We start from the raw sequence: 20,067 nt of genomic DNA on the forward strand, positions 1-20,067 counted from the left end.
ATAAAGGGAAGGTAGCTCCTTTGGAAACTTCCATAAGAGATGGGGTGGGCTAGAAAGCTTTGCAAAGATCAGAGCCACCTTATATTATCTACTGACAAGAGGGGATAGGAAGAAACATTCCTGGGGATGTGGAGGGCTGCTACCCAGGAGACCCACAGGAACGTCCCAGAACCTGCCCTAACCTTGTCTTTCATGTATCAGGTGCTCCTTTTTAGGACAAAGAGTAGCACCAGGAACCAAGAACTTGATCACTGCCAAGTCTTGCCTTTGGGTTTTTAGTTTTGAAAGATGAATGAGAAAAGACCAAGGACAGCTTCTCCTGCAGATGGGAGCTAAACACTGTGATCATGGCTGGAGTGCAGTGTGCCCTTTCTGGCTATTGCTTTTCCTCCTGAAGTTTGATACCCACAGATTCCTCTTAACAAGCATTCATTCCCCTTTCTTGTCCTTGTATGGGTGACTTGGAACAGACGGTTTCCTCTCAGTCTCATGTTAACTCTGCCAGATTCGTATCTATCACTTAATATTATGTTTGGAAAATGACAATGTTAAAGATCATAGCCAGTAGCTTCTTGTGTGGCCTATAGCTAGTCATTTAACTTCTCTGGGCTCCAGTCTTCTCATCTGTAAAATGAGGGTGTTGACCTATGTGATCTAAGGTCCCTTGCAGCAGAAGCTGCTCTGGGCTCTTTGCTTTGCTCTGAGGACACATGGAACTAGTCTCCTGACACATTATCTAGAGTTGCCCATGAGTACTACATCTTGTCCTTCAATGCAGGACTTAAGAAATTGCCTCTTCGCCCATGCGTCTGTTACCCCAAATGCCCCTCACTGTCATTTGTCTCTCTGACTGCAAGCAGATCCAATGTAGGACACTCTGTCTTGCGTATCTCAGCATCCTGGGGCCCTCAGTAGCAAGTTGGCACGAGGTAGTCACTGTGAGTGTGCGCGAATCGTGTTGCCCTCCTGCCAGTTCGTTGCTCCTCATTCCCGTCAGGTTCTATTAGGAATGACAGCTCTGAAGTGGATTTGTGCCTTTAATCACGTCACCATGTACAAAGGGCCTGGATCTATGTCACTGACATCCCTCGCTCTTTTTCATCCCTTTGATCACAGCCCATGTCTGATGCGCCCTCTCACAAAGGGCTTCCCTTCAATCCCTTAAAATTTTGTCAAATGCTCAGGCCTGTGCTGGCCTCAAATGCATAATTAGTGAATGTAGGGTAGCTCTCTTCCTGACTCTGAGGCTGCTCTACCCTTTTAAGGCCCTGTAAAGGAATGCAGCCCTGGACAGGGCCAGTGTGCCCTGGTGGCTCCTCCCAAGGCCAATTTGCCGGTAATCTGAGAAGCCTACCCGTTGTGCCCCCAGGGAAGCAGCTTTTTCCTGCTGCTCTGAACACAGACCAGCATCCCACCTTATATTTGCCCCTACATTTTTGTAAAAATGTCATAATCATTTGGCTTCCTTTCACGCTTTCATGCACTCACTTAGCTCCAACATTTATTGTGAATTTGCTGCAGCCAGACTCTTCTATAGATAGCACTTTCAAGTTTATGCATCTTTTTCAGGCACATTTTCTTAACATGTTTGATTTTCATGACATCCCTGCAAGATGGCCAGGGCAGAGACTGGGAATCTGAGTCCCATAGTGTTTAAGTGACTTGCTTGAGCTGGTGGAGATGGATCACCTGCCTAGCTGGGTTGTCTCTTTTTTCTAATCCAAAGATCTCTGATATTTCATCTTTGACTTGGTGTAATTTGGTTGGCTCGTGGCTTCAAGTCATTCTTCTGGTGACCTTCAATTTAATGCAAACTTCATGGCATCTCCTTCCAGAGACACATCCTGCCTTGGAGAAGGTCTCTAGACCTTGGAGAATGGGAACCAAGGCTATTCTGTTCTTGTGCACTTGGCATTGGGGATTGTAATTTGTGGAATTACATCAAAGGGGCAAACTGAGAAATTTTTAAATCCAGCACTCTCTTCCCCAGATTTTGCTCTGATTTCCTCTTTCAAAAGATGATTCTGCCTGTAATCCTAGCACTTTGGGAGGCTGAGGTGGGTGGAACACTTGAGGTCAGGAGTTTGAGACGAGCCTGGCCAACATGGTGAAATCCCATCTCTACTAAAAATACAAATTACTTGGGTGTGGTGGTGAGCACCTCTAATCCCAGCTACTTGGGAGGCTGAGGCAGGAGAATCGCTTGAGCCCAGGAGGTGGAGGTTGCAGTGAGCTGAGATCATGCCACAGCACTCCAGCCTGGGCGACAGAGGGAGACTCTGTCTCAAAAAAAAAAAAGAAAAAAAAAAGATGATTCCTCCTGGATATTTTCTTTTTGTTTCATTTTGTTTCTTTTTAATTTTTATGGGGACATAATAATTGTATGTATTTATGGGATACATGTGATATTTTGATACAAGCATACAATGTGTAATGATCAAATCAGAGCAATTGGGATACCCATTACCTCAAACATTTCTCAGTTCTTTGTGTTGGAAACATTCCAAATCCATTCCTCTGATCTCCTCTTTTAAAAATTAGTTCTTCCTGAATATTTTATTTGTTTAAATTTAACTTTTATTTTAAGTTCAGGGGTACATGTTTGTTATATAGGTAAACTTGTGTCATGAGGGTTGGTTGTGCAGATTATTTTATCACTCGGGTATTGAGCCTAGTACCCATTAGTTATTTTTCCTGATCCTCTCCCTCCTTTCACCCTCCACCATCCGATAGGCCCCAGTGTATTGTTCACCTCTATGTGTCCATGTATTCTCATCATTTAGCTCCTGCTTATAAGTGAGAACATGTGGTATTTGGTTTTCTGTTCCTGTTTTAGTTTGCTAAGGATGATGGCCTCCAGCTCCACCCATGTTCCTGCAAAGGACATAATATCATTCTTTTTTATGGCTGCATAGTATTCCATGGTGTATATGTGCCACATTTTCTTTATCTGGTCTACCACTGATGAGCGTTTAGGTTGATTCCATGTCCTTGCTATTGTGAATAGTGCTGCAATGAATGTACGTGTGCATGTATTTTTATAATAGAACATTCATCTGGTTAATATCTAGACATATGGCTCTTGGGGTAATCAAGGCTCTGACAGGCTCTGCAAAGAATCATCCACATGCTTGCTTGTAGCATTTCCTCAGTATTTATGGAGAAAATAATCACTTGCAGAAAACTCTGGGGATACAAAGGTGAAAAAGACACTTGTCCTGGCCTCAAAAGGCTCACAGAGATTATTGGAGCTATTAGAAACCTTAGAGATTCTAGCACAATTTTCCACGTTTTGATTTTCAGACTTTTATATTATATGCCAATAATGTTTAGCAATATTTGTGCAACTCTGGATTAAAGAAAGATAAAAAATTCACCACAATCTTCTTGGTCAAATCAAACTGTTTTCAATAGTGTATGTTCCCTTCCACTGTTTGTTCACATGAATACATAATTTCTTTTGCATAAATTAAGATTTTTCTTCAATCTTATGCAAATATTTTTCCATATTGCTACATAAATACAATCAAGTGTGTATTTCACATTCTTTGGCTTTCCATTACTATTGGATACTTAGATTTCTACATTTTTGCCATGATACAGCTGCAATAAACATTATTTGGGTATAACTTTAAAATTCTTTGGGTTCTTTCCTTAGCCTAAGTTTTCTCAAGTGTGATTACTGGGTCAAAGACTGGGCATTTTCATGGTTTCTGGTAAGTATTTTCATATTGTTATTCATATGTTTGTATTAATTTATTCTGTCACCAAAGTGTGAGTTAATTTTCTTGATCTGAATAGTCCCTGGATAGAGTCCCTTCCATTTATAATGAGTAATTTTTGGGATTCTTACAGGACCCCCAAAATAGGTATAATCCGTCTTACAGTTGATTATACCTTGTTTCTTTCATTGCGGCTCTTCTCAGTTTTTTATTGAGTGTGTCGTGACCGGCCATGAGATCATGGGTAAGTGACTTAATCTGAGTATGCCTCATACTGTTCACCTGTAGATGGGAACCATCAGTTGTTTCTTGTTGTTATAAGGATCAAACAATGGAATTTATGGAATTGCTCTGCAAATGATACAAAGTTCAGCTGTTACCGATGGTGTAACTGATTGCCTCTCAAATTCTCCCCCATATCTGCTCCAAATGACCCTTCCCAGAATGGCTGCCACTAAGTTCCCACCAGCTGACAAGGACTGTGCAATGCATTGCTGTATCAAAGTTGAGACTGTGGGGCGGGGACAGACATAGCTGCTAACAGGGAAATATCTGGAAGTGCCCTAGGCAGCACTAATCCTGGACCAGCCCCTGTTGGTCAGGTCTTCATTTAACTGCTGTTGCTCTGCCTTCCCAGCCGCACTATCATAAGTCCTGTGCCTGACCCTGAATACGCCAAACTGCAAGGCACTGTCGGCATTCCTCTGTCAATCAATGTCATGTGACTTACATGTTCTACTTCACTCTGTGATTGATCTACAGCCTTTGAATAGTTATTACAGGTTCAAACTACACATCACACACACATACACACACACACACACACACACACACACCCTAAATATAAATTAAAATAAATACTTGAAGTGTAACTCTTCACTTTTGAATCTTCTAGTCTACTCTTAGCTCTTCAGGGTAGGCCTGTTGTTTATTTAAAAATAGGTTGGGTGCAGTGGCTCATGCATGTAATCCCAGCACTTTGGGAGGCTGAGGACAGAGGATCCCTTGAGTTCAGGAGTTGGAGACCAGCCAAGGCAACATTGTGAGACCCTGTCTCTGGAAAAAAACCAAAATTTTAGACTTTTTACTATGTGATAGGCAGTGTTCTAAGTGCTTACACACATTATCTTACTTTGTTTATATAACAATGCTATGATGTAGGTACTTCTGTGAAATCATTTTTACTGACTGGGAAACAGTCTGGGAGCTCAAGTAACTTGCCCACAATCACTTAGTTGGCAAGTGATGGAGACAGAATTAGAACTCATGTCTTTTGACTGTTCTGCTAGTTGGTGTTTCTGGGCTGTGGGTTGGCCAGACTCACGCCTATAATTTATTCTGAAGTGGGGATGCACGACCACCTTGCCAGGCCTGGGTCTCCCGCATGACACTGTCTTCTGAGTGATGCATGCAAATTCCAGACGCAGAGAGCCAGCAGACAAAGACAGTGTCTTAGACAGGGCAGGGGATAGAGAGGCAACAGTTAAGCAAGGCAGTGTGAACATGTGCAAATGTGGGCCAGCTTAACACCATGAACCCGGTACCTAACACCGTGCTAGCATTTGTCAGGCTCTCAATACACATTTGTGAATGAATAAATGAATGAATGAATGAATGAATGAAGGGCAATGGCAAGAGGCATGTGTGCCTTCAGGTCTTGTTGGAGCCTCTACACATTAATTCTCAACAGGTAATTGTTGAGTACCTATTGTGTGCTAGTGCTGTGATTGCGACCATTTATCGTGTACTTACTATGAGACAGGCACCGTAGTAGGTGCTTGATACATGGTTTCTGTATTCCTTTCACGGATGCTGTGTGTTACACATTGCCCTTTTACAGATGAGGAAACTGAGGCATATAGAGATTAAATACCTTCCCCAAGGTTACACAGTTGGAATCAGTATTCCAACTCACAGAACAGTGAACATAAAGTAGTCTATTTCATAATTTCGCTTCATCTCATTCATTCATTCATTCACAAATGTGTATTGAGAGTCTGCCAGATGCTAGCATGGTGTTAGGCACTGGGTTCAAGAGTGAAACCTCTGATCTGCTGCTGCCTGGGAGGATATTAATCATGTTACATAGGGAGTACCAGACTCCATGTCTCTGCCCTTGATGGGGAGTGTTGGGAGTATTTTTCATCTTGAATGTAAGCTGAAAGTTATTTTTCACACCAGAAAGGAAACCAAGACCATCTTAGACATGCAGTGAAGCAGAGAAAACAAGGCTGAGGAGGGGCCCCTGGAACAGGGAACCAGAGTAAATTTCAGGGCCCTGCAACCTCAGCAAGTGGTGCTGTGTCTAGCATCTACAAGGAGCAGGCTCGGTTTCAGAGCCTCTTGAGAAGTAACTGACCAGGACTCTGTTACCTCCCAGCAGCACAGGATGCCACAGAGGAGGACCTGAGGAGCAGATATAGCGGGAATGGATGAGAACAGAAATGATTGCTGGCCACATTGGCTAAGGGAGGAACAATTAGTGATTATGAGATGGTAAAGGTGTAGTACTTCTAGTCTGCTGTACTTAATTTTGTGTAAGTTCCATCTCAAAGCAAAAATCGTCATTCTCCATTAATTCTTTTGTTCTCCTTGTTAAATCCTGATTAAATTATTCCTTATAGTATTGTACAGATGAGATCTGCACAGATGTATTGTGGTGTGTGTGACTATGTGTGTGCATGAATATCACTGTTGAAGTCCAGATTGTACGTCCTGAACAAGGTGACCAGCTAAGTCTCCCAGAGACTGCTGAGCATTATACTTGGCTCTGGGGATCCAGGAATCCATCACTAGAATTAATGTGGTATTGAGAAAAGTGAGTAGGTACTTGAAAAATTGGTTAGTTTTGGGGTCTGAGTCTATATACCACATTGATAATTCTATGATGGATCGTGTAACGAATAGTGCAACTGGAATGAACATTATAGAGAAGTAGTCTAGTTTGAAGCTGAGTGAGAGTTTGCCTTTCCCTTAAGGAACTTGAAACAGAGGTAAATACTGCAAGGTAGACTGTAAGCTCCTCGAAGGCAAGAACAATGTCATGTGTAAATTTATATCCCCAGTACCTAGTACCATGCCTGACACAAAGTAGATGCTCAGTAAATGTTTTCTGATTGAGCTGAATCAATAATATACAAAATGTTATGGAAACAGAGTTGAACCAGTCAGTTACTCCCTGACCACGCTGCCTCCAAGGAAGGCTTCACTGAGGCGGGAGTATTTGAGTCAAGACTGAAAGATTGGCCTGCAGTCACAACTAAGGATGTGAAGATATCAAAGAAGATAGCCTATCTCACATGAGAAACTTGCAACCCTGACAATATATAAATCAAATTTAAGGTCATCGAATAATAACTTATGCCTGGGATCATTTCCTTCTGAATGTCAACCTCAATCAATCATAATGTTTGTCTGAATTTGTGTTGAGGGAAGGATTCTGAAGTCTTATACTAGTTTTGGATTGATTGGCCAAGTTTGCCATGGGTGGGGGAGGATTACTTGTGTCATACATTAGCCATTGCCATATTAAGTCTCTGGACTCTTCAAAGTAACCCCTTCTCCTTTCTTTTGACTCAACTCCATATATAGAGTTAATAGGGGCCAGCATTGTGTTTTGTGCCAACTCAAGCAAGGGAAAGAGACCATGAAAGTGTGAGAAGTGATTCTCTACCTTTCTAATCAGTCAAGTCCTCCATCACAAAAACATTTTTTAAAAATTATACTTTAAGTTCTGGGGTACATGTGCAGAATGTGCATGTTCGTTACATAGGTATACATGTGGCATGGTGATTTGCTACACCCATCAACCCATAATCTACATTAGGTATTTCTCCTAATGCTATCCCTCCCCTAGCACCACCCCCACCCCCTGACAGGCCCCAGTGTGTGACGTTCCCCTCCCTGTGTCCATGTGTTCTCATTGTTCAACTCCCACTTACGAGTGAGAACGTGTGGTGTTTGGTTTACTGTTCTTGCATTAGTTTGCTGAGAATGATGGTTTCCAGCGTCATCCATGTCCCTGCAAAGGACATGAACTCATCCTTTTTTATGGCTGCATAGTGTTCCATGGTGTATATGTGCCACATTTTCTTAATCTAGTATGTCATTGATGGGCATTTGGGTTGTTCCAAGTCTTTGCTACTGTGAACAGTGCCGCAATAAACATAAGTGCGCATGTGTCTTTATAGTAGAATGATTTGTATTCCTTTGGGTATATACCCAGTAATGGGATTGCTGGGTCAAATGGCATTTCTGGTTCTAGATCCTTGAGGAATCGCCACACTGTTTTCCACAATGGTTGAACTAATTTACACTCCCACCAACAGTGTAAAAGCGTTCCTATTTCTCCACATCCCCTCCAGCATCTGTTGTTTCCTGACTTTTTAATGATCACCATTCTAACTGGCATGAGATGGTATCTCATTGTGGTTTTGATTTGCATTTCTCTGATGACCAGTAATGATGAGCTTTTTCTCATATGTTTGTTGGCCACATAAATGTCTTCTTTTGGGAAGTGTCTGTTCATATCCTTTGCCCACTTTTTGATGGGGTTGTTTGTTTTTTCATGTAAATCTGTTTAAGTTCTTTGTAGATCCTGGATATTAGCCGTTTGTCAGATGGATAGATTGCAAAAATTTTCTCCCATTCTGTAGGTCGCCTGTTCACTCTGATGATAGTTTCTTTTGCTGTGCAGAAGCTCTTTAATTTAATCAGATCCCATTTGTCAATTTTGGCTTTTGTTGCCATTGCTTTTGGTGTTTTAGTCATGAAGTCTTTGCCCATGCCTATGTCCTGAATAGTATTGCCTAGGTTTTCTTCTAGGGTTTTTATGGTTTTAGGTCTTATGTTTAAGTCTTTAATCCATCTTGAGTTAATTTTTGTATGGGGTGTAAGGAAGGGGTCCAGTTTCAGTTTTCTGCATATGGCTAGCTAGTTTTCCCAACACCACTTATTAAATAGGGAATCCTTTCCCCATTGCTTGTTTTTGTCAGGTTTGTCAAAGATCATGTGATTGTAGATGTGTAGTATTATTTCTGAGGCCTCTGTTCTGTTCCATTGGTCTATATATCTGTTTTGGTACCAGTACCATGCTGTTTTGGTTACTGTAGCCTTGTAGTATAGTTTGACATCAGGTAGTGTGATGCCTCCAGCTTTGTTCTTTCTGCTTAGGATTGTCTTGGCTATGCATGCCCTTTTTTGGTTCCATATGAAATTTAAAGTAGTTTTTTCCAATTCTGTGAAGAAAGTCAATGGTGGCTTGATTGGGATAGCATTAAATCTATAAATTACTTTGGGCAGTATGGTCATTTTGACAAAACTGGTTTTTCCTATCCATGAGCATATACTGTTTTTCCATTTGTTTGTGTCCTCTCTTATTTCGTTGAGCATTGGTTTGTAGTTTTCCTTGAAGAGGTCCTTCACATCCCTTGTAAGTTGGATTCCTAGGTATTTTATTCTTTTTGTAGCAGTTGTGAATGGGAGTTCACTCATGATTTGGCTGTTTGTCTGTTATTGGTGTATGGGAATGCTTGTGATTTTTGTACATTGATTTGTATCCCGAGACTTTGCTGAAGTTGCTTATCAGCTTAAGGAGATATTGGGCTAAGACAATGAAGTTTTCTAAATATACAAACATGTCATCTGCAAGCAGAGACCATTTGACTTCCTCTTTTCCTACTTGAATACACTTTACTTCTTTCTCTTGCCTGACTTCCCTGGCCAGAACTTCCAATACTATGTTGAATAGGAGTGGTGAGAGAGGGCATCCTTGTTTTGTGCTGGTTTTCAAAGGGAATGCTTCCAGTTTTTGTCCATTCAGTATGATATTGGCTGTGGGCTTGTCATAAATAGCTCTTATTATTTTGAGATATGTTCCATCAATGCTCAATTTATTGAGAGCTTTTAGCATGAAGGGCTGTTGAATTTTGTCAAAGGCCTTTTCTGCATCTATTGAGATAATCATGTGGTTTTTGTCATTGGTTCTGTTTATGTGATGGATTACGTTTATTGATTTGCATATGTTGAACCAGACTTGCATCCCAGGGATGAAGCTGACTTGATCATGGTGGATAAGCTTTTTGATGTGCTGTTGGATTCGGTTTGCCAGTATTTTATTGAGGATTTTCACATCGATGTTCATCAGGGCTATTGGCCTGAAATTTTCTTTTTTTGTTGTGTCTCTGCCAGGTTTTGGTGTCAGGATGATGCTGGCCTCATAAAACGAGTTAGGGAGGAGTCCCTCTTTTTCTATTATTTGGAATAGTTTCAGAAGGAATGGTACCAGCTCCTCTTTGTACCTCTGGTAGAATTCGGCTGTGAATCCGTCTGGTCCTGGACTTTTTTTGGTTGGTAGGCTATTAATTGCTGCCTCAATTTCAGAACTTGTTATTGGTCTATTCAGGGATTCAATTTCTTCCTGGTTTAGTCTTGGGCGGCTGTGTGTGTCCAGGAATTTATTCATTTCTTCTAGATTTTCTGGTTTATTTGCATAGAGGTGCTTCCAGATTCTCCAGTGGTAGTTTGTATTTCTGTGGGATCGGTGGTGATATCCTCTTTATCATTTTTTATTGCGTCTATTTGATTCTTCTCTCTTTTCTTCTTTATTAGTCTGGCTAGTGGCCTATTTTGTTGATCTTTTCAAAAAACCAGCTCCTGGATTCATTGATTTTTTTGAAGGGTTTTTTGTGTCTCTGTCTCCTTCAGTTCCGTTCTGATCTTAGTTATTTCTTGTCTTCTGCTAGCTTTTGAATTTGTTTGTTCTTTCTTCTCTAGTTCTTTTAATTGTGATGTTAGGATTTCGATTTTAGATCTTTCTTGCTTTCTCTTGTGGGCATTTAGTGCTATAAAATTCCCTCTACACACTGCTTTAAATGTGTCCCAGAGATGCTGGTATGTTGTGTCTTTGTTCTCATTGGTTTCAAACTTCATTTCTAACTTCATTTCTTTATTTACCCAGGAGTTATTCAGGAGCAGGTTGTTCAGTTTCCATATAGTTGTGCAGTTTTGAGTGAGTTTCTTAATCCTGAGTTCTAATTTGATTGCACTGTGGTCTGAGAGACTGTTTGTTATGATTTCCGTTCTTTTGCGTTTGCTGAGGAGTGTTTCACTTTCAATTACGTGGTCAATTTTAGAATAAGTGTGATGTGGTGCGGAGAAGAATGTATATTCTGTTGATTTGGGGTGGAGAGTTCTGTAGATGTCTATTAGGTCCTCTTGGTCTGGAGCTGAGTTCAAGTCCTGGATATCCTTTTTAATTTTCTGTCTCATTGATCTGTCTAATATTGACAGTGGGGTGTTAAAGTCTCCCACTATTATTGTGTGGGGGTCTAAGTTTCTTTGTAGGTCTCTAAGAACTTGCTTTATGAATCTGGGTGCTCCTTTATTGGGTGCATATATATTTAGGATAGTTAGCTCTTCTTGTTGAGTTGATCCCTTTACCATTATGTAATGCCCTTTGTCTCTTTTGATCTTTGTTGGTTTAAAGTCTGTTTTATCAGAGACTAGAATTGCAACCCCTGCTTTTTTTTGCTTTCCATTTTCTTGGTAAATATTCCTTCATCCCATTATTTTGAGCCTATATGTGTCTTTGCACATGAGATGAATCTCCTGAATACAGCACACCAATAGGTCTTGACTCTTTATCCAATTTGCCAGTCTGTGTCTTAATTGGGGCATTTAGCTCATTTACATTTAAGGTTAATATATGTGTGAATTTGATCTTGCCATTATGATGCTAGCTGGTTATTTTGCACATTAGTTTATGCAGTTTCTTCATAGCATCGATGGCCTTTACAATTTGGTATGTTTTTGCAGTGGCTGGGACCGGTTATTCCTTTCCATGTTTAGTGCTTCCTTTAGGAGCTCTTGTAGGGCAGGCCTGGTGGTGACAAATCTCTCTGCCATTTCCTTGTCTGTAAAGGATTTTATTTCTCCTTCACTTATGAAGCTTAGTTTGACTGGATATGACATTCTGGGTTGAAAATTCTTTTCTTTAAGAATGTTGAATATTGGCCCCCACAAAAACATTTCTTAACAGACTGGATAGAATAGACTTTGAAGAGATTCTAGTGAAGGTGTTTCTTTAAAAATATTAATTATCATAAAGAAATTATGCATCTGGGAAGACATAGAAGCATTTTAGCACTATCCACTTTAATGTAATAATTCTAATCATTTCTTCTATAATCATTGACATATGAGCTGGACCACAAAGTTTAAATTTCCGGATTACTTACGCTTTGTGTGACAACCTACACAAAGCTTAAAACAATTTCATTGACAATAACCATAGAATTGGTTGTAGAAATTATTCCTTCTTAAATGGCTTGTTTTAGCCATGATTTAAGGTGATACGTTGGTGATACGCTGTCATCATCAAAAGGTCAAGTATTCTGTTTTGCCGTAATGCAATTATGTGCTCCATGGTGATCCCTGCACTGAATGGCCCCAGGTTGTTCTGGCTTTTGAGATCTTCTTTCTCCTGAGTCCTACTTTGACAACCACAGACAACCTCTTGGCTGCTGTCAGTTTGCCAGCTTTTAGCAGTAGTTCTTTCTGGTTATAATTTTCCGTGGCCTCCAAAATTACACAATTTAACTTTGCTAGACTTTTGTCTAGAGGAAGCAGCAGCAGGCTCTGAATGGAGGCCCAAGGGACTCTCCTGCGACTAAAGAATGTGCACTTTCTGTGAATGGGTGTTGGGCTTGTTCCGAACCTCTTTTCACTTGCTTTTGGGTTCTCAGCTGACTTTTGCTTAGTTGAGATTGATCTATAAGTGCCCTTCAGATAATTCAGGTGGAACTGTGCTGCTAGAGAGCTACTGATTTTATGGACAAGCCCTTGACATCAAACTGGAAACCACTGGTCTATAGAATAAGACTTCAGACTAGAAAGCTAAAGGTCTAGATGTACTTGCTAGAACTTGCGTAGCTTCTCTGAAATTTGGAAGAAAATGCCCTCCTCCAGCCTAGTTTAGTTTTCTAGATAAAGGGCTGTATTAATATTGGAAAATTATAAAAGTTAATGCCTGATTTGAAGGGTTAATAATAATTTAGGCAAAGTAGTGGCAGCATTTGCCAATGGAAAAAAATGGATACATTTTGGAAAAAAAGGGACTTTTCTTGATAAGTTAATTTTTTTCCTTTTCTTTTGAGGGACAGAAGGCAAGGAGAGGCTTTCTGATAAAAAGTCATCATTTGAAATGGTTGCATAATATTAGTCAGTTGGCAAGTCCTTTAGCATGGATGCAATGTGCTGCTACTGTAATATGAAGTGTCACTGGAAGCTAATCTCTTTATTGATTTTTTTTCCCTGTGAACTTGCTGACAGCAAAAGATTAGGTCTAGAGAAATAGTTGTAGTTCAAGTTCTATTTGAAAATATTTAGAATTTAAACTGACCTTTACAAGAGAAAGGGCTGCGGGGAGTGGGATTTAAGTGGTTAGGGACAGAGCACCGTATGAAGGGTGAGGTTGAGGGGAACGCCTTTCTAATGCCAGTGTCAGAGCAGGCCATCCTGGACAAGTGTCCTCTGTCCCGAGGGCCATGTGAGAGCCCAGGGCCAGGCTGACCCTTGGCCACACTGCAAAGAAGATGAAGTTTGATTTTGTCCCATTTAGTCCTTAATGCCCTTTACTCTCCCTTCTGTAGCCTTCTCCTACAGCTCCTCTGTCTCTCCTGGCCTCGCCGGTTTGTCCAAAGCTCCAACTGTCTACTCTTCTCAGGCCCTCACACTTTCAGTGCCCCATGCTCCCAAACCACCTCCATCACTTCTTCCATTTCAGCCCATTTTTAAGAGGAAAGCAATTTAATTAAACCAACTTAAGATGTAAATGGCTGGTGGTCCATAACTCTCCGTGAAACAGTATGGAGAGAAATGGTGTTTTTCTTTGTGCTTATCATCGATATGTCAAAATGGTAGAGGGGGAGAATTGATGGCCGTGTTTTAAAAAATTATGAATCTAAAGAAAACACAGGCCAGGCGTGGTGGCTCATGCCTATAATTCCAGCACAGGCTGAGGCTGGTCGATCACCTGAGGTCAGGAGTTTGAGACCAGCCTGGTCAACATGATGAAAAATGCAAAAAATTAGCCGGGCTTGGAGGCGGGCACTGTAAATCCCAGCTACTTGGGAGGCTGAGGCAGGAGAATCGCTTGAACCCAGGAGGCGGAGTTTGCAGTGAGCTGAGATTGCACCACTGCGATCTCCAGCCTGAGAGAGACAGAGAGAGAGCCCATCTCAAAAAAAAAAAAAAAAAAGAAAGAAAGAAAAAGAAAATATAAATCTACAAATCCATGCAAAAGTATGTCATTTGTTCCAGCCCTGTCTTCTAGTTTACCTCTGCCCAGAGGCCTCCCTTCCTTTAGTCACTTCATGGGAACAAAATTAATGTTTCACTTGTAGACTTATTGTATCACATAATTGGGAATATCCAAATTAATACAATGGGTTGTTTTGACATATTATCTTTTTAGTTTTCAATACCACCTTGCTGAGGACAGTAGTGTCTCCAAGTTCTCAAATTGTATAATTATCTATTACTTGTGGTTTGACCTAAGGCTTGTCTCCTAATTCCTCTGGCACACAGTTTCCTTATCTGTGAAATGAGAAATATAATCAGATATCTCTAAAGTCACTTCCACTTGTAAACTTCTAGGTTTTATTATGCCCTGTCCTCTGTTGTTTCTAAATCCCATTTAAAAAAGGCTCCATGTAAGGAAAATTCCATCAACATCCATTCATCCATCCTCCTCCCCACCCATCCATCCACCCATCCACCCATCTGTCAATTCATCCATCCATCTCTCCATTCCTCATGTGCCAAGTATGATAGTGAACTGCATAGGGTAGCATGGTAAGGATTCAAAAGCCATAGAAGGTATGATCCTTTCTCCGGGGAACTTACCTTTCAGTATTTGAGGCAAAATTAGATACATGAAACAGCCAGAGACTAGGAACAAATGCAAGTGTGTGTCATTACAATGATGTGTTCATAAATACATCTTCAAATGTATCATTAGATTGTAAGCCCTTTGAGGCCTCAACATACAATAAGTTCTTGACACTTTTGCTAAAACTCATGATAAAGTACATACAGTGGTGTATATGTATATATACATGTATATATATGTATATATACAGGTGTATTGTATATATACAGCCTGTATATATACAATACAGGATGACCAGTGTAGACTGGCTGACTGGGAAAGGGTTGATGTAGGCTGGCTAAGGAGAGGCTCAGTGTAGACAGGTTGACTCTGGAAATAGTTGGTGTAGACGAGTCGATTCTGAAAAGGCTCCATGTAGGCTGACTGTCTCATAAAGGGCTCAGTGTAGGCTAGCTTCCCACAGAGGGAAATATTTGAGATGAGTGGATTGGGAGGTTATATCCTGTGCCCTAGTTCTGCCATTAACATTGCATTTCTTTGCAAATAAATGTACCTTTGTCACTTCAAATCTGCAATTAGCATTAACTGTCAATGACAAGACTAGGGTGACAGTGAGTTCAGGTTCACAGCCACGAGCTAGGACCAGGAGAGCCACAGCCACATATACTCCTCTTTTATCTCTGGTCCTTGAATGTTATCATGCTAAACTGCATCCCTTATTTCCTGAAAACTCTTGGTAAGTCTTCCTCCTTGGGTGCTGATCCTGTTCAGGATCCGCAATCACTTTCTTTAGAATTATGGTGCTACTGGCTGCCCAACTAGGAGGCTCGCCTCAACCCAAAGAGTCCTGCTGCTGGAGTCCACCTACCAGCTTGGATCCCTTGCCTGTGAACTAATCTAGTTTTCACTAGCGACACTGATATTTAGACTGGGGGTCATTATCATTCAGGCTAGACCTTGAGCTGAGCAGTCTTTTCACCCAGCCCTGCTCATTCCCAGTGCACACCCTTTCCTATTGGCTTACTTTTGAAGTTCTCATGCCTTGAAACTAGACCTATGAGAATATGACACAGACAAACAATATGACACAGAGAAAGATTTTGGGGGCCTGGACAGTCAGGGGTCTGGAACCAGGTAAGTGTCCTGGGCACTGGGGGAACTCATGCATGCTTGCCGGGCAGCAGCCTCAGGCCACCACGATTGAGAAGGCCTGCATAACTAAGGACACGTTGTGTGCAGCCAGGAAACTCTTTAGACTCTTCCTACTGGGTCCAAGAGGGTGGGGCCAACAGCCCTGGTCCTTGACTTGTGTGTCAAGAAGTTATTGTGTGTTAAGGTCTCAAACTTATTATACTGTCTTGTTATACTGGTCATCCCTGTATTGTATATTCCCCTTATATGTATTTAAACATGAGTTTTAACAAACATATGTCAAGAATTTATTGTGTGTTAAAGCCTCAAACAGTCCAGTTCTAGGGCACAGTCCATCTGGAATCACACAGGTAAGAGAAGAGAAGTGGGTCACCTGGCCGGAAAGAATTAGTAAGGGAAACAGAAGAGTTGATGGGGACATTGGGTTTTGATATGGCTTGGCTGTGTCCCCACCCAAATCTCACCTTGAACTGTAGTAATCCCCACTGTCAAGGGTGGGGCCAGGTGGAGATAATTGAATCGTGGGGCGGTTTCTCCCATACTGTTCTTCTGGTGGTGAATAACGCTCATGAGATCTGATGGTTTTATAAATGGGAGTTCCCCTGCACAAGCTCTCTTTTCCCTGAGCCACGTAAGATGTGCCTTTGCTTCTCCTTTGCCTTCCACCGTTTCCTTAGCCATGCTGAACTGTGAATCCATTAAGCCTCTTTCCCTTATAAATTACCCAGTCTCGAGTATGTGTTTATTAGCACTGTGAGAATGAACTAATACAGCTTTGAATAGTCAACATGTTGAAATGATGTTCATCAGACATTGAAGTAAGTATGTCAAAGTCCTGAATTTTGTCACTAATCGGACCTTTTTACTGGAGAATCATATGTGCTTGAATGAATGAAGTGCACTGCCTTAATGGCTAATATTCCTGATTATAAAAACAATGTTGGCTATACATCCTAACACCTTGTGAGTCAGAGGACCTCAGAGTAAACATTTTGTCCTTGATCTCTTCCAGACCTGAACTCTTTCAGCAGCATGGGGTTAATAAACCAAGGGTGGGAGGGAACAGCTTGTGATCTTTGGCGGCCTTCACAGCCCACCCTGTCATTAGAATGTTCCCTCTCAAATTCTGGGTCCTCTGATTTGCCCTTAATTGTTGAAAATGCACAGGAAATTAATTTGGTAAGTGGCAAAAATTAGTGCTCTCTTAAGTCAGACCTTTTCATTCTGCGAACAGCTGGGTTTGAAATTTTTCTTTGTGTTACCTACAAAAAAGCAGTTACTTATCTGTATTAGAAATGTAAATAAGTATCATTTTCTGATTTCAAACAATTTAGAGACACCTATTTATATCCTAAACACTGATGTGTTAGTCACCACATAGTTCTTTATGTTTATTAAAGCAACAATTCCTTAGACTTGCCTTCTCTCCTCCTCCTTCTCATCTTCCTCCTTTTTGCTCCTCCAAATAGATAACATTGTTACCTGCTAAGGCCGAGACTGCATTTTCTTACTTTTCTCAACCCAGCACCTTGTGTTGTTCATGATACCTAATGACATGAATGATGGATAATTATGAATATGTATATGATTATGATGTTTGAGAAATAAGAGCATTTTCTGGAAGTGACAGGTCCTGAGCTGAGGAATGTGGGTTCATCCACGTGCTGGTTCATGGTGGAATTAGCCCCGGCACGCGGCCTCCTTGGTGTGCAGGACAGCCAGGTTTGGCCTCAGCAAAGAAGCATCACGTTCAGACACGATGGAACTGGACCTCTCTGAGGTCAGCCTTCAACCAGTGATGCTTCTTGGAAACTCGTCCCTGCACTTGGTGGGTTTTTATTAAAGGAGAGACATTCTTTGTGAGTTTTCTTGGGGGATTCCTCTCCTTCACAGAGTTCCCTGCAGAACAGCACAGGCTATCAGCCATTACCAATGAGAACAGCAATTGGTTTTAAAGCTTGAGGAAAATATCAGGGCCTAGTAATCTATGTAACATTCTGGAGGCCATATTTCTGTTATCTTGAACAGTATTTTTCACAGTTGCTCGGTATTTTTTCACTGGATTTTACCTGATTGATGTGATAGATCTGCAGTTGCTTTATTGTCTTGGATCAGGTTTTAAGCCTGATTTTCAGTCCTTCCTCCCCCACTGTTGCTCTTTAGGGACCCTCAAATTCTTCCCAGTGGGTTCAGAGAGTCCCCAGGAGTGTCTTACATGTTTCTAAATGCTCTTGACTCTAGGCTACCTGGAGGGCTCTGACATTTCCTTCACCCTGTCCTCTCTGCCAGCAAGACCCACACTATGGCCTATTTAGCCCCAACTTCGAGGGTCTCCTGCCACTCCCCATGTCTTATATGTGGGAGCCTCTGCTCTCCTAGTCAAGTTCACCTACTTGTGCTGCCTTGGGTGTGTGGCAATGTCTTGTGGGGACTTTTGGCTGTGGGCTCTTTGTTTATTTTGTTAAACTTCTCTTCTCTAGGGCTATGACATCAATTCCCAGAGCACGGAGCTTGGGGGAACTCCAAAGCAACACATCCCCCTGCATTTGGAATCCCCCTCTCCTCACTATGATCTATTGTCCTTGGACCAAGTTTACACGCAGTGACCCTTTTCTCAGGATGAATATTTTCCTGGCCGACTCATTGATCCTTGGTACAAATAAACTTCTGGAAGACCCAGAGAGAGGAAAACACAGGTAATCCTGGGACTAGACTTCAGATATTCTGAATTCCAATCAGCACTTCTGCTCTAAGCTGCAGCTGCCGTACTGACCCTCTGGACGTGGCCAGACACATCTAAAGCTCAGCGCAGTTGAAACGGGAAAAGTTCCCTTGCACCCCTCGCAGGACGTGCGATGGTGGTGTGGCTCACTTCTTCAATGCCCTGCTGCTCAAAGCTCTAGGGGAGCATACAGATAGGCAGGCTGTGGGGCTCCAACCCCACGGCAGTATCTAGGGGTGAATGTTTACAGCTGAAGCCCCAGTGGGCGTGTGTTACAGGGTGCTCTTTAGTTTAGCCGTCCCTAGGTGGCTTGTGGTAGCTCAATTAGCCTCCTGCCTTATCTTCAGGACAGAGGGCTTTCTGTATGCCAGGTTTCTTGCCTTGGTGTACTGGAAGAATCAGATTACACATGGGCTTGGAGAATGAGTGCAAGGTTTCACTGAGTGGAAGTAGCTCTCAGCAGATGAGGGAGCCAGAAGGGAGATGGTGTTCCGCTGGAGTCAGGCCACTCAGCGGCCTGGGCTCTCCTCCGACTGCCCTGGCCAAACTCCATGTCGTTCAGCAGGTCAGTGGCCTGCTGGCATGTGGGTGCCTCTTGGTGTGCTCCCAACATCCCCTCAATGGGCAGCCGCTTGTGTGTTCCTCCACCAATGTGTTTTCTCCTATCTCCAGCTGCTTGTGTCTTCTTCCACAGATACGTTCCTCTCGACGTCCAGCTGCTTGTGTGTCTTCTGGCTAGGGTCTCTGGGGTTTTTATAGGCACAGGATGGGGGTGTGGCAGGCCAGGGTCGTCTTGGAAAATGCAACATTTGGGCAGACAAAAATGCCAGTCCTCACCTCGGTCCGTGGGGGTGGAGCCCTAACCAGGGACCATGCCCTCCTCTACCCAGCACTTCCCTTCCCCCTTTCCATATCACAGTCATGGCTTAGGCTGTTAAGATGTTGCATTCAGGGCTTTTCTGGGGAGCTGATATTAAATGCCTCAATCAGAGACCTGCACAGAGCAGATCTCTGTAGATGATCTTAATTGTGATATTAATGTGGACTTTGGTCCTTGATCGGCTCCTCCTGAGAATTCTCTCCTTTTGAAACTTCAATTTCTTGAAACCTTCTAGATCCTTAGTAACTTATCACCTTTCCTGCCCACTGTGACTTGATACTATAAAAAAGAAAAATGGGGTTTGGGTAGGGGTGTGTATGTGTTAGGGTGGAGAGAAAGCCATTATCAACCTGTAGCAGGTTCAGTGTGTAGTTAAAGAGTCAAGGTCATGGATAGGAAACCAGAGCTAATCCTAGAAGGTCCAGTGGGTGCCAAGAACCAAGCAGGTGGTGCCAATAGCCCTGGTCCAGAGAGGGAGTTATGTTTTGAAAGTTGGATGCATTTTTAGGGTACCAAGTCTGTTTGGTTTGACATCAGGAAACCCACAAAGATTATGTGAAGTAAAGAGGGTGGATTTGCATGGCATGCCTGGCAGGGGTGTAAACTACAGCAGCCCCATCCTGCCCTTCCTCTCGGGGCCTCTGCTCCTCCTTCCCCATCCGCTGTCTCTACTTAGCTTCTTCCTTGTCCATCTCCCTCC

General features: G+C 42.2%; 1 protein-coding gene across 1 annotated transcript in view; it reads left to right on the forward strand.

Moving 5' to 3' along the window:
- The window catches only part of TMEM178B (transmembrane protein 178B), a 409,393-nt gene that overhangs the window by 92,235 nt on the left and 297,091 nt on the right, over nucleotides 1-20,067 (forward strand). The window lies entirely within an intron of this gene.

This window comes from Gorilla gorilla, chromosome 6 (assembly GCF_029281585.2).
Source record: "Gorilla gorilla gorilla isolate KB3781 chromosome 6, NHGRI_mGorGor1-v2.1_pri, whole genome shotgun sequence".
NCBI classification, from domain to species: domain Eukaryota; kingdom Metazoa; phylum Chordata; class Mammalia; order Primates; family Hominidae; genus Gorilla; species Gorilla gorilla.